Source organism: Phyllostomus hastatus, unplaced genomic scaffold (genome assembly GCF_019186645.2).
Source record: "Phyllostomus hastatus isolate PE091 unplaced genomic scaffold, TTU_PhHast_1.1 phas_scaffold_501, whole genome shotgun sequence".
Classification (NCBI taxonomy): domain Eukaryota; kingdom Metazoa; phylum Chordata; class Mammalia; order Chiroptera; family Phyllostomidae; genus Phyllostomus; species Phyllostomus hastatus.
The window spans coordinates 52,798,962-52,820,422 of record NW_025334033.1 but is presented as its reverse complement, the minus strand read 5'-3'; the positions used below and the strand labels follow the sequence as shown (position 1 = coordinate 52,820,422).

The window sequence follows — 21,461 nt, the reverse complement described above, 5'->3', positions numbered from 1 at the left end:
GAGCTGGGGGAGGTGCACTGGGTGCACCCCAGGCCCCGGCCCAGTGCCGGCTGTCGTGGCGGGAGAGCCACCCTCAGACAGCACGCAGCCCCCGCCCCCCCAGGCAGGAGAACTGCTTCCTCAAACCCTGGGCCCTGCTGCCAGGACAGCCCAGATCGCCAGGGATCATTGGCATTCCGTACCACTTGATCCCTTTGCAAAAAGAACTGTAAAATGCACATCTAAATGGTCTTCTTCATGCTACCTTTGTAAAGCTTTTCCTGTATGTAAACAAACGTCACAAAGGCCAGGCAGTCCTCAGAGGGAAATGCGAGGTTTGGAGGAGGGAGCCGCTGCATTCTCGGCACCCCCTGCAGACGGGGCTCCCGGGTGCCCACCTGGAACACCCTGCATCTCTCCGATCCAGTTCCCAGGAGAGGCGATAGCTCCCGAGACAAAATTAGGTGAGGATGGCGAGCACCTGGCATGCAGCAGTGACTCAGTGACGTCACTAGCTCCTGACTAGAACCAGGGAGATCAGCACCTGCCCAGGGACCTGAGCCAACCCAGTGAGCCTGAGCATTCTGGGGAGACTCTACTGCAGAGTTCACGGTCACCGGGTCGGTGTTCTTCAGGCTCGGGTGAGAGCGGAAACCACAGGTGAAAACCAGAGGAGACTGGGAGCTGCTTGGGCTTATCTGCAAGGTTGTCCTGGGTTTGAAAGATCATGTGTTTTGGCTCCAGACCTCATCTGGCCCTAGAAACTCTGCATTCCCATTCAGGAGTAGGCTCATTCATTCCTTCAACAAATATTTAGTGAGCAGGCCTTGGGCCAGACTAACACCCAGGATGCATCAGTGGACAAGGCAAATAAAATCCCTCCTTGGTGGGATTCTGGGGGGAAGAACCAGTGTAGGGGTGAGGGGGAGAGGAGACTTGTAAAGAGCGGGATTGGGGGAGGATGCACTGAGGACATGACCCTGGAGCAAAGACTTGAAGAGAGGGAGCAGAGCTCATAGCTGCTGGGGGGCCAGGGTGCTCAGGCAGAGCAGAGGCCGGGGCTGCAGTGCTGCCTGGGGTGCAGTGGAAGAGCAAGTCAACCACAGTGGCTGGACCAGGGAGAGTGAAGGGGCCGGGAGGGGTGGCACCAAGGAGTGACACGAAATGAGTGATGAGTGATGTATTTAAGGGTTCACTCTGATCCTTGGGTTGTGAATAAACGGGGGAGGGGGTCAAGCTGAAAAGAAGCAGCAGAAAGGTCAATTAGGAGGAGATTGTGTAATAGAAATCCAGGCAGCCCTAGCTGGTGGGGCTCAGTGGACTGAGCACCGGCCTATGAACTGGAAGGTCACTGGTTCGATTCCCAGTCAGGGCACATGCCTGGGTTGCAGGCCAGGTCCCTAGTTGGGGGTGCACGAAAAGCAGCCAACTGATGTTTCTCTCTCACACTGATGTTTCTCTCCCTCTCTTTCTCCCTCCCGCCCCCTCTACTTGAAAATAAATAAATAAAATTTAAAAAACAGAAAAGAAATTCCTGCAGAAGATGATGGTAGCCTGGGCCAGGGAGGAAGCAGTGGTGAGAAGCGGTCAGATGTCGGAACTATTTTGAAGGTGTCGCCAACGAGGAGTGCTGACAGATTGGATAGGGAGGGTGGGGAGGTGGAGAGTCCAGGATGACTGTTTGTTTGTGACCCGGGCACTGGAAAAATGTAGGTGCGTTACTGGACAGGACAGACAGGGAGTTCAGGCGGGGGAGTGAGTGCTGCGGGGGGAACCAGAGTTGGGTCTGGGCAGGCTGAGCGCAGCGTGGAGCAGATGGATGCATCCGTGAGCGTGCAGCTCAGAGAGACTGGAGGCATACGCGTGGGGGTCACCAGCACAAGGGGACCCAGGGCCGAGGGAGGATCACCAGAGGGAGAGTGGAGAGTGAGGTGCGAGATCGGAGCCTTGGGAAGCTCCCTTGTAAATGCGGAGGAGACAGAAAGAGAGACTGGGAGGAACAGCCGGTGAGGAAAGAGGAAAGGCAGGAGAGGGCGGTGCTCTGGAAGCCAAAGAAAGAAGGTGTTTCCAGGAAAAGGGAGGGACCAGTCGCGTCAATATGGTTCAGTAAGATGACAACGGAGAATTAGCCGTAGTTGAAACACTGTCAGTAAAATGTAAACGTATAGTGTTTACAGGGGACACGGTATGTTTCAGCAGCCTTCAGCCAGAGGGTCAGAGCAGCAGGGCTGGCATCTCTGGGGTCTCTTGGTGGATGGGGCAGGCATCCAACCTCAGGAAGTCGGTCACCTGCAGCGGGAAGTTCTGCTGGTGGCCACTGGGGGGAGCCCGCGCAGAGGAAGCCAGTGGAGAAGTGGGGAGGGAGGCGCCCCTGGCGGGTCTGAAAGCCTTGGTGAGACCTCCTACCTGAGTCAGTTCTCCAGGGAGGGTCCAACTCCGGCCTGGAGGCTCCGCCCCGCTGCCAGGCTACTGCAAAAGAACAAATGCAGAGGGGAGACCGTGAGACTTAGAAACCCAGGTCATTGCTCGTCTTCTCATCTTTATTGTGGTATCTTCTGAGGCACCAAAGGCTTGAATTGTGACAAAGCCCCGTTTATCAAGTTTGCTTTTGTGAACCATACTTTGGTATCCTGTCTAAGACATCTTTGCGTGACTCAAGGTCTTCAAAGATTTTCCACTTAAAATCTTCTAATTTGAGCTCCATGGAAGACTGTCACCCATTTCAAGTTCATTTTTATGTTTGGCGGGAGACGGAGTCCAAGCGCTCCTTCCGGCACGTGGCTGTCCGATCGTCCGGGATCGTTGGTTGAATCCTCTGCTTTGTCTGGGGAGGGGGTTTGTCTGGGGAGCGGGGCCAGGCCCAGGATGTGGGAGGGCTGGCAAACTGCTACACAGGACTGGGACTGTTGTCACTAGGTGGTTAATACTCTGTCTGAGGAGGGGAGGGGGCTCCTGGGCTGTGAAAAGCTCAGTATCCATCTGGCTCTAAGGAGGTTTGCGTTCTGGATGCTGCTCTTTTCCACTCAACTCCCACTCCCTCATTCTCTCTCATTCCAAAGGCTCCCTCCCCCCTTCCCTTCCTTCCACAAAGAAGGGCTGAGCACCTGCCCCAAGCCAGGCATCCTGCTAGGCTCCGGGGTCCTGGAAGACTGGTTCCTGCCCACTCGAGGCTCCCAGACTCCCCGAGGCCACACGCAGGCATGAAGGTACCCGCCACTGCACACAGGGTAAGGGGGCACGGGGAGGAGTCAGAGAGGCCTTCTGCAAGGAAGTGACCTCCATGCTAAGCGGGAAGCAGGTGCGTGGATGGGCCCGGTGCAGTGGGGAAGCGTGGCAGAGACCCAGAGGGGAGAGTGAGCGTGGCGGTGAGGGAAAGTGGGGATGGCTATGCATGGCTAGCAGGTAGGATGCACCACTGATTTGTCCTTTCATTTGTTCATTCATTCATTCATTCATCCCTGCAACAAGAATTCACTGAGATCTGCCCTTGCCAGGCCCTGCACAGACCCCTGGAGGTAGAAACATGAGGTCCTCTTCATGCAGTTCACAGCCTTTGGGATTTGGCAAGAGGATTGCCGTTGGGAGGCCTGCCTGGCCATGTTGCTGTTCCACCTGGGAGGACCCCAAGCTACAAGGTGGCGGCATCTAAGCCTGGAGTGGGGTGGGATCCACCCAGTGGGATTGGGTTGGCACAGGGAGGTGAGGAAGGAGAGACGAGAGAGCCTCACTCCCACCTCACCCCCTCCTCAGCTTTCTAGCAGCAAGCAGAGGCAGTAATGAGGGAGCTTGTTGTCATGGAAACCTAGACCACCACCCCACCTTTTCTTTTCACCCCTAAACTATGTCTGGACCTTCCTCCCCTTCTAGAGGGAAGGCTAGCTCTTGGGTGTGAAGAAGAGGGATGGAAAGCTTTCCGGAGACCAACGCCCCGGCACTGGAAAGAACAAAACTGGAAATCTGAGTAGGATAAAGGCACGCAGAGCAGAGGCCCCAGTCTGCCCGGTGCAGGGGACATCCTGGAACTCCTCTCTCTGGCTGTGACTCTCACGTCAGAGCACAGGGAGGCTGTTCAGGGCATCGGGGAGACGGGGGCTCTCTGGGGCAGGCTGTCTGGGCTTCAGTCTCCAACCCACTGTTGCTAGCTCTGGGTGACCACGGACCATCAGTGACTTCACCTCTCTGAGCCTCAGTTTCCAGCTCTGGACAGTGGGGGTAATGGCAGCACTGCCTCAGGGGGTGGCTGTGGACATGAGATAATTCATACAAAGCCCTCCGCTCTGTCCTGGAGAACTGTATGTGCTCAATCATTAGCCCAGACTGGACCACTCCTAGCCTCTCCTTCCACTGACTCCATTCTGGGGCAGGCAAGGGGAGAGGTGAGGAGTGTGGGAAGCTTGCCCAGACCCCACAAGCTGCAGCCTGTGGGTGGTGGCTGGCTCTGTTCTTACTGTGCTTGAAAGCAAATGTCAGCCTTGTTTTGGGGGCCAGAAAGGCCAGTGAGAGATGGTGCTAATGCTGGTTGGTGAGTCAGGATTCTCAGGTCCCTTCCTCAGCTGCACATCTTCTCTGACAGCAGGAGTGCCTGGCCTTCCTCCCTTCCCTTTTCTCCCCCATCCCGGCCTCTAGTGGTGAAGTTGGAGGCTTAGCAGTCAGTCCTAGGCCTGGGCAGTTTCCCTCAGCAACTGGGCAAAGGCTTTGCAAAGAGCTCACTTTGTCTTTATTACTTCTCTGGCCCATTACTCATGCCCATCCTTCCAGACATGGCCTGATTTCAGCTGCTGCTGTCCTAACTAGCCAGGCCAGCCAGCCCTTTGCTTCCTGCTCCCCATCCCAAGGCCAAGTCCACTGTGTGGGGAGTCCATATCCCAGAGCTACAGTGGTCCAGGAAGCCCTAAGGAGGGGGCAATTTTATTAATGGCTAGCATTTATTGAGCACTTACTGTAGCATAAGTACTTCCCATTTAAATACTAGCTAATTTAATCCTCACAAGCACCCTAAGGTACTAGAATCATCCCTAGATGAAAGAGAGAATTAAGGCCCAGAGAGGTTAAATAACTTGCCCAAGGTCATGGTATTTGTAAGCAGCAGATCTGGCTCTTGAATGGGGCCAGTTCACAAGCCTTTGCTCTGCTACCTCCTGGCCCTGCTGGGCCTCTGCTGGGCTGGCAGTGCTGGGCAGGGGCAGAGGAAGGGGGGGCCTCACTCAAACCTGAGTCCAGGGACAGAACCCTGCCCAGGCTTTCAGGGCATGGCAGTGGAAAGTGCTGTGGACCGCGGGATCCAGGAGAGCGGGGCTCTGGGCCACCTGTGTGTCCTTGAGCAGGTGCCGTCTCATCACTGGGCCTCCTGTCTGTCTAAGAGGGGGGTTCGGTAGTAGGTCTCTGAGGGCCAGGTTGGAGCTAGGATTCTAGGTGTCTCAGAGACACCGTCTGCAGCCACACAGCCTACATGTCGTGGTGCTGCCCAGGCTCACTTGCTCCACCATCCCCGTGAGTTCTCCAGAGCTGGCCCGTAGGCACTGCGTTTTGATTTGGAGAAGCAAACCACTGTAGCCATAGGCCATGACCTCGGAGAAGCAGCTGTGGATGGGGGGAACCCAACCCTGTCCCCACCAAGTGCACAAAGCCAGAGCGCCTCCCCCTGCCTTGCCCCTCCCCCACCGTCTGACCTTCTCAGTCTCTTCAATAATTCATCACCTTTTTGTTAACAACAGGAAAGGTTACTTCCCATGGCACTGGACCTTGAGAGGATAAACTGGAGTTTCTGTCCATGTGCACATCCTCCCCTCTCCCCTTCTGCTGGGACTGTCCTCATACCCACTTCCATGCTCCCACCTCGCAGATCTGCCCCCCCCCCTTTCCAGGACATCAGCTCAGTGGCCCACGTTCATTGTCACTGCTAGGAGGCCAGGTCCTTTGGAGGAGTGGAGGAGGGGAGGAAGTCTTACCATAATGAGGGTTCTGGTTAATGTCCTTCCCTGCCCACCATGCCAGCTGGCCTCGCATCTCCTCCCAAGTGTCAGGAAGCCCTTCCTTGGTCTACACTGTTCTCGAGTCTCAACCCCCTCACTTCTTCACAGCAAAGAATGGTTTGCCCAACTTAAGGTATGAAGACACTGGGGTGCCAGCAGGCTAAGAGATTTGCTGGAGGTGAGGGAGACCAGATTTGGGATCAGAGCCAGGGTTTTTTGGTTCCCCTTGCACTGCTCTCAGGCTTGGATTGGCGACACCTCAGCCTGGGGTGGGGGTCAGGGCGCTGGAACCACCTGGAAGGTGTTCGGTAGATCCAGGAGCTCACGCCCCACTCCAGGCTCTAAGAACAAGAATTTCTAGTCAATTCTTATGTGCAGCCAACACAGAGAATTACCAGCTTAAGGATTTCAGGGTTATTTATGTCTAACTAAGAGGTTCTTGCAGATCCGAAATGTCTTCTGACTCCCCCTAAATGAGGAGAGAGAACGGGGAGATTCGGGGATGAATCGCGTTGCACTGGAGCAGCTCACAAGACCTGCCCCATAGTCTCCTCTCAGCAGATCTCCCCCCACCCCAGGTCACTCTGAATCTGTGGAAAGTTGGCTGGAGAGCTACAGAGGCCCATACCTCCTCTTCACTTGAACCCCCAAGCTCTTGCATTTCTCCCTGTGCCAGAGGTCATGACCACTTCTTCCTGGGGCACCATGCCTGCCCTCTGTTCTGTCCTCGTATCTCAGAGCTGCTTGCTCTGCCCTGACTGAGCTGGAGCTGCTTCCTCTTGGGCTAGGCTGAGACCTTGGTCTCATCAGTATTTACAGCGTGTGGGTCAGCTCAAACCCTCCTCCCCGAAGCCTTCCTCAGGTGGGCAGCCCAGTCTGTGCCTTGTCCCCACCCTCTTTACAGAGCTGGCCTTGGCCACCACCACCTGGCACTCTTCTCTCGTTTTTCTCTTCACACACATGAGCAGCCGGTTCCCCAGCAAGTCTCTTGATGACAGGGCTCATGTCACTGTGGTTCCCCCACAATGACCAGCATGCAGGTAGTAGGCCTCAATGAAAGAAAGACGGCCCTTTATCCAGGGCTCCACTCAGGAGCAGGAAATGATACAATCCAGGTGAGTGGCATACCTTTGCACACACACACCTTTGCCTCCCCACAGAACACCGCTGGCTGCCAGGCCTTGCTCCCTGCTCAGAGCGCGGAGTGACGGGAACATGTGATGTGGGCTCAGGAGACCGGGTGCACATCTGGATCCGTTGTTTATTAACGGCGACTTGACCTCTTGCTGCTCAGTTTTCTCTTCTGTGAAATGGGTTTAACTGTGTCCATCCTGTCTGCACCGGGGCAACTGTGAGAGTCAAGGATATGGTGCGTGGAGACGTTTTTGTAGACTCGGAGTACCACCAACGGTGATTGTTGCCTTTGCTATCTTCTTCCTAGGACTGAGGTCCGCCTTCTGTCAGAAGCCTCACGTGGCCCTCTCAGAACCCCTGAAGCCCCAGCAGAAGGTGAGCAGATTGGGGTTCCACCTTCCCATCTGGCCCTCTAAAATAATAAGGCAGCCAGCCCGCAGCTGAGACCAGCAGAAGGATGCTCAGCACCATGGACAGCACCACGTTGCTGCTGCTGCTGCTGCTGCTGCTGCTGCTGCTGCTGCTGCTGCTGCTGCTGCAGCTGCAGCTGCAGCTTCCGTTTGCCAGGGTTCTGTGGGCAGGGCCCAGCAGTACCCACTGATGCCCCTGGCCCAATAACCGCTAACATCTATTGAAAGGCTTCTATGTCCCAGGCACTGTGCCAACTTTCTTAATGCACCTATCAGATTACATGTTGGATCTAGTCAACAGCCTTTAAGCACCCATCCTCACTTCTTTCTAGAGCGCCTTCCTATACTGCCGAAGCCAGAAAGCTAACAACTGCATTTCCAACATTTCCTTGCAGCAGGGGTTCTGAATACAGATCAGCTTCCAGCAGTCAGAGGCACTGGAGGTAGATTTATAAGGAGGGAGGAAGGAGGAAGCCACCTTCCCGATGCTTGGGCCGTGTTCAGCCGACAAGCACTGCGGGGAGGAGGAGGTTCTGTACAGCAGGTCAATGCCCAGCCTCTGGCTCCTGGAGGGCTGGGGGTGGGGCGAGGAGCGAGGGGCAGCAGCGGTGCAGGCTGCAGAGGCTCTCTGGCCTCGGGCTTGCAGGTGAGCCTCCAGCAGTCCCGTCCTGGCTATGGCTGAGGAGTGGTTTGTCTGGTGGGTCAGTTCTGCTCTGTTCTGAAGACCCAGATTTTAACCCTTCCAATGATTTTGTGAGCACACAATCCCCTGTATTAAACTCTGTTTTGTTTAAAGTTTTTAGAGTGGCTTTTGCTTCCTACACAAAGAGTAGACAGGTTCTGTTATCAACCTGTCTTACAGAAAAGGAATCTTGGGCACCGAGAGGTTGAGTGACTAGTTCAGGTCCAGCAGCCGGTGAGCAGACCTGAACCTAGAACAATGGACTCCCCAACCCCCTCCAGGCATGATGCCCCCACACTGAAGACCGAAGCTAAATGGAGAAAAGTCAATGCTGACAGGAAATTCTGAGGACACACTCCAGGCCACAGTGGGCACAGCCCCTGAGGAGGCCTCGGAAGGAGGCGGAGAGGACGTGGACATCGTCAAGGGCCGGGCGTGGTACCAGGTACCTTCTCATGGTCACTCCACTGACCGCTACTGACGCCTCACAAGCAAGCTAACAGGTAGCAGCCTGGGAGGTGGGTGTCACTACCCCCACGTTACAGGTAGAGAAACCGAGGCTCACAGAGGTTAAGTAACTGGCCAAAAGTCACACAACTGGGGAGAGACAGAGGCAGAACTGGAATCTAAGTGTCTGGCTCCACGACATTATGGGGTTTCTGCGGCACCACTGGGGACAGAGCTGCTTTGCCCACTCTGTGGGGCTGCATCTCTGGGGTACGGGAAGACAGCCTTACCAGATCTGTGCTGCGTCGGAGGGACCCTCCACTGGCAGGAGAGGAGGCTGCAGGGGCAGTGGGGGCTGGAGTGCAGCCAGGGGAGAAGGTGGCCATCTGGTCCTGGGCTGGCAGCTGGGAGTGGAGGCTTTTCCCTCACCCTGCTCGCCCTGGGATGCCCCTCCTGGCCGAGAAGTTTCCTCTCCTTACCCTGAAGACCCTGCAGCTCCACCCAGGGCCCCATGCCTTTCTGCCCATGGCCCTGAGCCAGCAAGTCGCCATAATGTTGCCCAGATGGGGCTGGAGGCAGGAGGGAGAGGCAGCTGGGGGGATGTCATCAATACCCAGGCCCCCAGGGAGCTGCTCAGTGGTGGCTCAGAGATGCCAAGGGGAGAGGGGGTGACTCGCCGCTTGTGCTAAAAAAGACAGAAAGTCAGCACAGCAAGACATAATGCTGTTACACTAGATGGTCTCAATTCTAAAAATTAAAAAAAAAAGGAAAGAATAAAAAACAAATGTATGCCTGTAGAAAAAAAAGACCATTTATGTCTGGGTGGTGGGATTGTGGTCTTTTAATAACTTTTTGTGCATTGGAAGAACTATTTAATATGAGCATACATTATTGTTTATAATGAGAAACAGTTATATTTAGAAAGGAAGGACTTGATATTTCTAGGCATGTATATGCTCGTCTTTCCTTCTTCCTTTTGCATCAAATCTTCCTTGCCTCTTCACATGCCCTCATTTTGATCAGCCTTCAGGCAAGCTCGTCGATGGGGTGGAGGGGCGGAGGGGCCCTGTGGTTTCGGTGCAGGCTGCTTCCTCAGGAAGATTCAGGGCCTGAATCCAATGCCGCCTCCCCCCCTACCCCACAGGGTCTGGCTGGCCCAGATGCAGGAAGATCAAGCCTTGAACTTGCACCTTGTGGGCCAAGGTAGCCACCAGACCCCTGGGAGTCTGCCTGGAAGCCGGAGGCACCCTCCCCCTCCCTCCCACATGGATAACCCCCACTGGCAGATGTGGTGTGGTGCTGGCCACAGCATCAAGGCCCAGATGCAGTGCTCAGGGAGGGGGCTCTGAGCCCCTGCTCAGCACAGCTCTCAGTTGGGTAAGCGGGGTGGGGGGGGCAGCCTGCGGTGGTGTAGCATTTAAATGTGGGTCCCTAGGGAGAGCTAGACTCCTTGGGTCCAAATCCTGCCTCTGCTACTTACCGGCCACATGTCTTTGGGCGAGTCTCTTAAGCCACGCCCCAGCTTCCCTGTCCGGGAAAAGGAGACGTGAACAGCACCTCCCCTCCTGGGGTGAGTGTGAGGACGCCAGGAACCAATTCACGTGAGACACCTAGAACAGCGCCCAGCACATGGCTGGCTCGGTGCGGTTAAGGGTTATTTTCCTCGTGAGTACCTAGAACTTTGACGTTTATTTATGGATGACATAGCCGAAGGCCGGCTCCCCGGTGGATGGAGAGCTCGTGGATGGCAGAGGCCGTGGCTGTGCTCGCTCGTTTTCTGCGGTGCTGGGCAGAGCACGGTGCTTCCCACGGGCCGTGGGGCTGGGGCGGAGCTCACTTGGCTCCGGAGGTCTCAGACCCAGAGTTTTGTGGCTGGAGGGGCCATCCAAACCCTTCGACCTGAGCCACTCCTTCCAAGTATGAGCAAAGCTTGCTGCCGGCCACCATTCCCTTGGCTTCCAATCGGTCCCTGCCCACCTCGGTCTCAGTCTCCCTCCCTCCCCAGGGACTCTGCTCAACAGTACACTGAGGGCAATCTTGGACAGAGGCAGCCGTTTCTGTCTTGGTTTAGAAAAAGAATGCGGCACATCTCCTATCTGAGTGCTGTGCAGCAAACGCACTCCCACCAGACCCGGGTGAAGCTGAAGCAGTTCGACCCTGAGTTACTGCGGTAATTCCTGTCTCCGTGGTAACAAGTCTGGACCAAGCCTTCCGCTAGCAAAGACCCGGTGAAGGGTTCGTGGGCAGCAGCTCCCCCCACCCCGCACAGAGCTGTTCTCTCCCCAGCCTCTTCCCTGCCAATTCCCCCTCGGGAGTCCCCAGTGGACGGAGAGGGGAGGGCAGGGGAGACGAGACGCAGTCATGGCAGAGGCCCCCCGAGGAGCGCAGAGCCAGCCCCAGCGAGAGCGCCGGGATGGAGGCGCCCCGCGACAGGAGCAAGCAGGCAGGACGCTGTTGGGGGTCATGCCACCCCAGCAACTCCTGCCACTCGGATGGGCTCGGGCGGATGGTGCCACCAGCAGGGGGTGACAGAGAGACCCAGGTCCTAGACGCAGGACGCGGAGTCCTAGCCCACGCCGACCCAACCAGCTGCGGACAATTGGTTCTGGTGCGGATGGAAGCAGCCTGAACTGAACACGCGCTGTGTGTCCGCGCTGGGCAGGAAGTGGGGAGGAAAGAACAGAACGGGCAGATCTGCCCTTGGTGAGAGCACAGTTGGGTGGGGGAGACCCGAACAATGCGGAAAGCAGCCAATCAGAACAAAGAGTAACAGATGCCTTTTTTCCTAAGCAAGATGCGGGTGGGCGGGGCTCAGAGAATGCCGCCTCCAGTGAGCTGCCTGCGCCTGGATTTTCTCTGGGAGGAGACCCAAGAAGCTCCTGACCGTGGGTGCCTCCAGGGGAGAAGCCAGGTGAGGGCCGAGGCAGGGTGAGGGTGACTGACTTCCATTACACTCTCTCTTCTACTGTTTGAAGTCTGCACAGTGTGCACATTGAAGCAAAGCAAACCAAACAAAGCAAAAGATGAAAAGCAGCACCATGTGACAGGAGCTGTAACAGGGTGTGACCTACTTCATGCTGGGCCCAGAGCAGGCATGAGCAGCTCTGACAGTGGGGGACTGCCCTCCCCTCAGGGTTGCACTGAGAACGCTCATCTGCCAGGGGCGTGTGCGTGTCCGTCCCTCCGTCTCCGTACCTGTGCGGTGTGGGATGTGTGGATGTATCGGACTGAACAGTGTTCCTCCAGAATTCTTGCCCACCTGGAGCCACAGAGTGTGACCTTATTGATGCAACTATGTGCGGTGATGGATGTTAGCTAAATCCACTGTGGTGTCATTTTGCAACATACACATCAAATCACTGTGTTGTACACCTGAAACTAATATTACATTATGTCAATTATACCTCAATTAATATACATGTATACATATAGCCTCATTTAGAAATGGCTTCTCTGCAGATATAATTACCTAAGATGAAGTCATATGAGAGTAGGGTGGGCCCTAAACCCAAGGGCCCGTGTCCTTTTAAGAAGGACGCTTGGAGACACACAGAGGGGAACGCCCCTGGAGACAGAGGCAGAGCCTGGAGTGAGGCAGCCCCCCCACCCCCACCCCAGGAACTCCCAGGGCTGCCGGCAGCCACCAGAAGCGGGAAGAAGCAAGGAAGGACGCTTCCCTAGGCCTGCAGGGGGAGGGTGCTGCCAACACCTTCGTTTCAGGCTCCCAGCTTCCAGACTCTGAGAGAATGGCTTTCTGTTGCTTCACATCACCCAGTTGATGGCGTTTGTTACAGCTGCCCAAGGAGGTGAACACAGTGGGTCCAGGCATCCGTGGTTTGTGGGCTTCGATGCGTGTGTATCGATGTGTTTTTGTCTGTGTATGTGTGGGGGGTATCTGGGTGTGCTTGGGAATGTGTCTGTGACTACAGTTTGGGTTTTGGGTGCTTACATGTGTTTTTGGGTGCATGCCTGCTTAGGTGTTCATATATGTGCATGTTGAGTTGTATCTGTGCACACATTCATGTGTGTCTGTGTATTTGTGTGTGTGAGAGCATATGTATATGTAGACAAAAGTCTCTAGGGTCCCTCTTGCCCCTCACATTCCAGAATCCTGCCCTGGGGCTCCTGCTGGAGGGGCTGGCCGTGAGGAATGCTGGCCAATGACTGTACAGGTGGGGAAAATGGTATCACACCCAGGTTGGAGCAGGGATGCTTCAGATCTAGGGCCACCTGAGGAAGGGGAGGTCTGGGGGAGTGTTCCCCATTACACCTGCCCTTTCAGCAAAAGGGTCTCAAGGGCAGGAGTGTGAGTCTGGCAGGAGCCTTGCCCTGGGGGCGCAGTGGCCACCCTTCCTGGAAGCCTTCAGCACAACAGAAACAACCGAGAGGCTCTACCTCCGGTGAACGGAATTACTTTGAGACATTAGAGCCACAGTGCATCATCGGCATCACCTGGAGGGCTTGCTAAACAGGCTGCCGGGCCCACCCCAGAGACTCTGATGCAGTGGGTCTGGGGAGGAGCCTGAGAGCTTGCACCTCTGACGAGTTCCTGGGTGATGCTGACACTGCTCAGTGTGGGCACCCTGGCCTTTCAGGGCAGGCCCTGGGAAAGTCTTCCCCAGCAGGCCCAACCCCATCCTCTCAGCCCGTCTCTCCCAGCCGCCCACATGCCACTCAGGAAGTCATTTATTCAGCAAAACGACGGGCCAGACTCTGTTTTCTGCACTCAAAGTACTTCTGGTCTAGGTATAAGTTTCTAGTGGGTGCACGGGCCCCCAAAGACACAGTGACAGACCTGCATCAGTGCCCTCCAGAGGCCTCGTGAGGGAGTGCAGGGAGCACAGCAAAGGAGTGCTTGCCTGAGCCCTGGGCAATCTGGAAAGGCTACCTGGAGGAGGTGCTAGCCAAGGCAACTCTGAAAGGATGGACAGCAGTAGTCACATTGACTGAAGGCTTTCTGCTAGGCACTCTGCAAGCGTGAGCTCTTTTAATCCTCACAAAACCCCCAAGATGGGAACTACGTGGCTGAAGGAGATTTGAGCCCAGGCAGTCTGCTTCCAGCAACCATGTTCCCAGCACTGAGCACAGGTGGGGCTTCCCCTGTGAGGAAGGAGCCACCACGTGGAGGCCAGGGGCAGGACATTCCAGGGGGAGACCGCGCATGCACCAAAGTGGAAGAGGAGGTGGACTCAGATAGTGTTAAGGCTTTTCCCGGAGCGTGGGTCCCCCAGCTGAGAAGGGAGGGACACCAGGCTCTGGTCCCATCTGTCTAAATAGGGCAGGAATTGCTGGCTGCCAAGCATGGAGGTGGGGGAATTGGAGAGAGGGGGAGGGGGCCCTCTCTGTGAGCTCAGCTGCTCCAGCGATTGGTGGCAGCCAGATGGCAGAGGCTGCCAGTCTGGCTTCCAGGGCTTCTCAGAGCCCACGGGGCAGAGAGCCCGGAGCATGAGGGGCTCAGAATCGCAGTGCTCCTGTGGCGGGGCCCTCGGTGGCTTTGCTGGTATGAAGCTTAGCTCTGAAGATGTGCTGAGGGGCAACTGGCCGGCACAAGCGCTGTGACCCGTGGTGGCCCTCACACTTTGGCCCCCCAGGCAGTCTCTGTGTAGCTCTAGGGGTCACTGGGCACCTCAACTAAGGCACAAGTCCCCAGGACAGGGGCTGGCCTCACGATGACCTCACTCCTGCTCCTTGGGTTTCCGAGGGTCAGAAAGTCACTCTGATTCATGCTGAATGAGGACTCAAAGATAAAGACCTGAATTCAGAGGATGGAACCAGAGGAAATGAGCTCCAGCTGCAGCAAGAGGTATTCTAGTTAGACATAAGGCAGCACTGGCCTGAGATGTTGAGGGGTGCAGTAGCTATTTTGGAGGAAACCCATCATCCTCCTGTCTCTGACAGCCTGCCTCTTGGGAGGAAATCTGGTGGGGATTTCTCTTTCCCTTTCCTTAACTAGCTCCTTCATCGAATCTCACCTACATTTTACTTCCCTCCCCCCTTTCCTGCTGGCCTCCCACTTCTGCCTCTTTGTCTGAGTGGGCCAGAGGTTCCCCCAACCCTGGCTCGTCCCCCTGTTGCTGGGGGCCTTTCAGCTCGGGCACCCTCAGTTCAGCCAGTGTTTGCTGAGCCCGCCACCTGCTGGGGTGGCAGACCTCCAGGCCCCGCCCAGGGCACTTCCGGCCCAGTGGAGAGATCGGTGAAACCCACATCCCCGCCCAAGGTATGGTAAGGGCCATGCAGTGAGAAAGGTACGGACCACGGTGACAGGGCTCAGAGACCACGGCCCCAGGGGCCAGGGGAGACTTCAGAGAGGTGCAGGTGGTCATTTGTGGGCCGACAGAAACCAGTGGGAGCAAGCAAAGGGGACCGTGAGTGGAGGAGGGAAGCACAGGGAGGAATAATCCAGAAATGGTGGGTTGACTGGCTTGGCTGCAGAGGTGGGGTGAGAAGGGCCTGGTGGGGCCATAGGCAGATGGGGGCCAGCCCACGGGGTCCTGAATCTCGGGCTGAATGATGTGCGCTTAATCTGTAGGGTTTTGGAGGAAGGGCACGACATCTGAGCTGGGACTAGAAAGGCTTCCAGGTTTCGCCCCTTTCCTGGGATCTCATAAAAGGCACCTGGCCCTGACTGGGAGCCTATGGGCTTTGCAGGGTCCCTCAGGGGAGCAGGTGACTGGCTTGTCAAATGTTACCTTCCCGTGAGCCCTGGGCCGATGACGCTGTTTACTAAGACAGCTCCCCTGGCGCTCCGGAAACCCCTGCCTTCAGTTCCAGCGCATGTGCTGCCTGCTAACACATTTCACCCGTAGTTGATGCTGCTGATCATCGCCTCTGCCTCCACCCTCATTAGAATGCAGGCCCCACGAGACAGGGCCCCTGTCTGCTTCGCTTGCTGCTGAATGTGCCCGTGCCCAGCACAGTGCCTGGAACCCCAACAAATTCCCTCATTTGTTGAATGAATCAAGAGAAACATACCACCCTGCCTGAACCAGCAGGGTCTGTCACTTTGCTTTTGGTTTCCTGAGCTTGGCATCACCCGAGTGGAAAAATCTCTGAGAAAATCAGACAGAACTCCGCTTCGCCCCTGCTGCGCCTCTCGTGTTTGCCAGGAGTCTGGGAAGATCTGGAGTGCTCCTCTGCCCCTCTTCTGCCAAAACACCAGCACTTTCCTTCATCTTGGAGTAAAAGCCAGGCAAGGAAAATTTCAGCTAAGGAAAGCAAGGGGCTGCCAGCCCCACTCGGAAGCCTGGAGGACCCACTCTGATGGACCGATCTAAATATCTGCGAGTCACTGAGGGCCCACCCCACGGGGGCCCTATACAAGCGCTCTCAGCATTCATTTCATTCCCACAAACGTGGGGGCTACCCTCCCATTTTACAGATGGAAAAACAGAGACTTGGAGGAACTAACTGACATGGCCCTGTTCTCTCCGCCAGGTGAGGAGTCCTGTGTTGGACACAGGCCTTCCCACCCCCACCCAGAGCTCCTTCCTCCAGGGCACATGGCCTCCCTTCTGCCGGAGAAGCAGCTGAGACGAAGGGCGCGAGGCTTGCTGTGTTCTCTGCCCAAGGCCCCTCCATCCAAGATCACCAGGGTCTCTGCGGGCCTCGGCCTTCCCACCTGAGCTATGAGCCACCGCCTAGGCCAAATAATTGACACTCGCCCACAAGGGATAAGTGAGGACGATGATGTCTCATCTGCCACCTGGTCTGAACTCGTCGGGGAGTGCAAGTTACAACTGTGGTCACTGCCTGTTCTGGCCTGGGCCCAGGCATCCTTCCTCGCTCGGATGTGAACCCTGAGGGCTGGCGTCCAAAACAGGGCTCCCTGCAGCTGAAGCCCCAGCAGATGCAAGGGCAACCAAACCACCCCTGGTTTGGAGGGCAGACGCAGCACCTGGCCTCCAGGGCTGTCACAGGTGGGCCACAGCTGGGGGGGGCAGAAGAGCCTGGACCGAGCTCCCAGCCGTGGGGCTGCAGGTGGCTGTACTTCCGTTCCTGTGTTCCTCGGGGTCTCAGTTCTCCCACCCTGAGAATGGAAGGTCTCTCAGCAAATGTTAATTATTCCCCATTATTACTCCCCAGGAAAATGAAGGTTTCTCTCTTTGAGACCCCTAAAGGGCAGGTTAGAGTCGAGTCACTCAGTATGCAGTAGGGAGCCACAGATGGTTTTAGAGCAAGGGACCTGACCGCACTGTGCTTTAGGGAGGCTACCTGGGCACCAGGGGAGAAGAGGCTTTATAAACACAGAACTAGCATGTTAAGTACTCAGTCAGTGCTAGATGCGGTTTCAAGCACTTTACAGGTAGTAACTTCACGGTGCCTGAGGGCACGGTGGTTATCCCCATTTTACAGATGAAAAGACTGACCTAAGTAGAGATGACAAGGCTGGTAGGTGGCAGAACTGGGAATCGAACCCATCCGGCATCCTAGCCTGAGTTCTTTACCACTATTCGGTGCTGTCTCCCACGGTAAGCTAGGCTGGAGGGACCAGGGCTCAGCACGGGGCTGGGCGGGAGGCTTGGCCAGAGGGGCGGAAGTGACACGCCCGCTGCAGCTAAGGCTCCTGGCCCCAGAGAGCTCTCGCCAGGCTGGGCCAACAAATTATACGGGAGATGCGCACATCGAGTACTGTGATCTGCACAGAAAAGAGCCATATCTGAGATTACTTTTATTGGTAATAACGCCACTTGCAATGTTCTTGGCCAACAGCCCACAGGGGATAACTTCTTTCACGGAAAAGAGATTTTAGAGACAATCTCAGATAAAGAAATCGTATCACAGTTATTGCTTTTCCTCACTAGCAGAGGCTGCGGGGGCAGAGTGGGAGCGGGGGTGGGGTGGGGTGGCGGGGCAGAGGCTGTCGGCCTCCTGGACGGGCAGGAAGCAGCTGGCCCCGGAAGGCCTGCCTGAGACCCAGGGCTTCCTGTGCTGTCCTGCTGAGACTACAGCTGACTCCTCTGAGCTGTTCGCTCACAACACTTTAAATGACACTATGGATATAAGTAATGCTGGAGAGGTGAGACGAGACCGAGGTTGCACGGCATTGCTGAGATCCCTCCCAGCTCTAACCATCCACAAAGATATCATTTGTCATAACCCTTTCCAAAGGAAAGAGTGTCGAGAGGCGGGACACCCTTGGAACAGCCACGACTGGCTGGGTTCTGGACCTGTCCCAGACCAGTGCCGGCTGGGCAAGGGCCTTCAGGGGACCCAGAGAGCAGCGCAGCCATGGGGCGTTTCCGTGGAGGACGGAGCCTCCTAACCGGAGCCTTTGGCCCCCTTCTTAGGCCTTGGGCACCAGGGTCATCTGGGCTAGTGTCCTTTAGAGATGGGACTGGCCCTTCCTGTGCTGCTCCCCATCTGAGGGGCTCCACATGGGCCATCGCCCAGGCACTGATCGCAGAGCCACAGGCCCCGTTCCCCAGGCTTGAGGAAGCAGCCGGTGTGAGGGGCTCAGCTCTGCTGCGTGGCAAGAGCACCTACCTGGGCAGCAGGTGAGGTCTGGGGCTTAGGCAGACGAGCTGTCACCGGCTGTCCCTCCTCTCGATCTGTTGTCAGGTGCTTCCGAGCGGCCCGGCCACAGCCCTGCTCGACTCCTGGCCACCAAGGCGGCTGGTCCGAGGCTCTGTGGCACAGGGACACAAAGCTCTGTCAGTGCAGGCGGGCAGGGATCCCAATCCTCCGGGGCCTCCCGAGGCTCCTCCCCCGCCCGAGAGGCCAGGCCCTGTGCGGGCCCAGCGTGCTGGTCAGCATCTTCCTCCAAGGCTTCAGGGGAGCTCTAGTGGGGTGAGGGGCACCCCAGATGCAGCCATGACACCCAGTCTTCCCCCCACCTGCACACCCAGCCCTGGGGTGACTGAAAGGGGGCCATCCTTCATCTCAGCCGAGCAGAGGCCGGAGGGGAGGGGTCCAGGGAGGGAGCACTGCCTTGGGGGTCCAAGCCTCTAGGACTCTCTGCCACTTCCACTGGAGCACCCCACTTTCCCTTGCTGGGGTGAGGGACTTCAGCCTAGAAACATGGACTCCACCAGCAGGATTGAGCTTGGGGGATCAAAGGGGGCCAGAACCATCAGGTGAAGACTCAAGGAGGACTTCAGAATCATTTGGTGGGGACACCGCTAAAGTGCAGGTCTAAGGGCCCTGCCCCAGCCCACTAAATCAGACTCTTCGGGAAGGAGCCCGGGAATCTGCATTTTAACAGTTCCCCATGTGGATGCACGTGGAATAAGACTCGCTGGACTACGTGCTGGGAAAAGGCCAAGTCCAAGGAGGACGCTCTGATCACATGTACAAAGGGGTCGCCAGTCCCTCTCCTGAGAGCAGCAGCGTAGGAGGAGCCTGGTCTCGTTTTTCTCACGGACCAAGCGGAGACGGGTCACGGCCTCCGGGGCCCTTCCGGATGTGAACTTGCACCGGGAGAACCGGGGAACCACTGAGCGAAGAATTCAAGAAGAAAGTTCACAGTGAGGCATTTTAAATAGTCTTCTCCCTTGTAACTGGGCTCTTCTTAAATGTTCTTTTTAAATTCCGAAAATAACATGCTTGTGGGGAAAAAAATCAAACCACTCAAAATAGCCGGCAACGAAAAGTCCGCCTGCTCTCCCGGCCTTCCGCGCCGCTCCCAAGCGTGCTCGCTGCCAGGCTTCCCGTTTAGGTTTTCTTCAAACACTTTCCCACAAATACCGGCCAATATATACATCTGTGCCTGCGTTTTTATTTTAAACCCAACCAGGAACACCTCTCCGGCACTCGGTCTCTGTTTTGTCAGGTGATACACAGCACACGCCCGTGCGGAGCAACACAGGTCACTCATGGAGTGGCGAGCGGCGTCGCAGCGGAGGGGGCGCCCTGATGCGCGTGAGCTGACCCTTCGATGGAGGATTTGGTTGTTTCCACATCTTTGCTGCACAAACAAAGCCGCAATGATCGCCTTTGACTACATATCTTTGCGCATGTGTGTGAGGTTAGCTGCAGAATAAATCCTGGGTGCGGGGGTCAAAGGTTAGTTGTATCTAATATTCTGATAGGTATTGCCCAATTCCCAAGAGGGTGAACCCATCAGCGCCGCCCAGCCACGCATCAGAGTGCCTGTTGCCCGTCCGTCCCGACAGCACTGTGCGACGTTCCGCATGTTTGAATGGTGCCGGTAGGAGAGATGAAAAGTGATATCACGTTTCAATGTGTAATTCTTAATTATCGCAAAGGGCAGATATTATTTTCATGTTACTGATTGATTGGCCTTTGCATTTATTTTTCTGTGTATAGCTTTTCTCATTTATCTTACTGATTGTTAAGAGGCTTTTTTTTTCCCCTAAATTAAGGCAGCTCTTTATCATATGTATCACACAGGCAAATGTCATTTGCCTCTTTTTGAAAGATTTTATTTATTTTTAGGGAAAGGGGAAGAGAGGGAGGAAGTGAGGGAGAGAACATCAAAGTGTAGTTGTCTCTCTCGCACCCCCAACAGGGAACCTGGCCCGCAACCCAGGCATGTGGCCTGACTGGGAATCGAACCAGCGACCCTTTGGTTCACAGGCCAGCACTCAACCCACTGAGCCGCACCAGCCAGGGCTCATTTGTCTCTTTTTAAATGTTACTTATGGCATCTTTTGCTTACAGAAATTTCAGATTTTTCTGTAGTCAAGTACTTCCTACTTACAGGATCCTAAAAATATTTCTCCTGTTTTTCAACAGTATGGTTAGGGTTTTCTTTCATTTTAATTTTTTCTTCTTTTAATCTTCCTAGAATTTGCTGTGGTGTAAGGAGTGTGGTAGGGTTTAGCTTTATTTTTTCCCCAAGGGGCTAAAGAGTTGTCCCAAATCATGTTTGAACCACCCCTTTCCTTCCCCCGCCATCACCTTCTCTCTAGATTCAAAATCTCAGTTTAACTACATTGTGGGATGGATGCTCTTTGTATCCGAGTCAACTGCCAGTTCAAATTCCAGTTCTCTGGATCTAGAAGAAGTTACCTAACCTTCCCATGCCTGGGCTTCTTCGTCTGAAAATGGGGACAGCAATAGCACATAAGGTTATTGTGAGAGTGAATGAGTTATTTCAGGTGAAGGATGGTGAAAGATGCAACCATGTGCTGTCCGCAAGAGGCTCGCCTTAGCTGTAAGGACACATAAGGCTGCAAAGGAGGGTGGGAAAAGAGATTCCACACCAACGGTGACACAAAGAGAGCAGGGTGGCCTGACTTACATTGCAAAGTAGATGATTGGTCAGATACTGCCGTGAAAGACAAAGGAGGATATTACAGAATTATAAGAAGGTCAATTCTCCAGGAAGATATAACAATTATAAATATATGTGCACCTAAGCGCAGAGTACCCCAATATATGATGCAAACACTGAAAGAAGTGAAGGGAGAAATGGAAACATAATAATAGTAGATTTCAATAAGCCACGTTGAATTATGGGTAGGACACCAAACGAAAGATCAATAAAGAAACAGAGGCCTTAAATGTGTTCAACACACAGACTGATTGGATGTGACAGACTCTCTCTCTCTACACACACACACACACACACACACACACACACACACACGTATCTCCAGCCATTATTAATGTAACGAGAACAGTTTGCATGACATGGATGTAACCTGGCAGCCAAGGAGGGTGGACTGGAATGCACATGTGTGAACAACGACAACTTCACTGTACTAGTCAGTGGGAGCAGCAGATGTCGTTGAGTGAGCTGTGTACTGTGTGGCCATCACATTCAAAATGACTGAGCAAGTAGAACAACAAATCTGCATCACATTTTGCGCTGAACTTGAACATTCCTCCATAGAAACGATTTGGATGATTCAGAAAGCCACAGCTGTGGGCAAC

At 55.2% G+C, this 21,461-nt stretch overlaps 1 protein-coding gene across 1 annotated transcript in view; it reads right to left on the bottom strand.

Annotated features, from left to right (window-relative positions):
• Positions 1–21,461, bottom strand: part of TMEM63C (transmembrane protein 63C) — a 61,334-nt gene that overhangs the window by 30,598 nt on the left and 9,275 nt on the right. The window contains exons 2-3 of the mRNA XM_045823124.1: positions 18,108–18,249; positions 2,386–2,448 (exon numbers count right to left, since the gene is read on the bottom strand). The gene's annotated coding sequence lies outside the window, so the exon portion shown is untranslated. The remainder of the gene's footprint in view (positions 1–2,385; positions 2,449–18,107; positions 18,250–21,461) is intronic.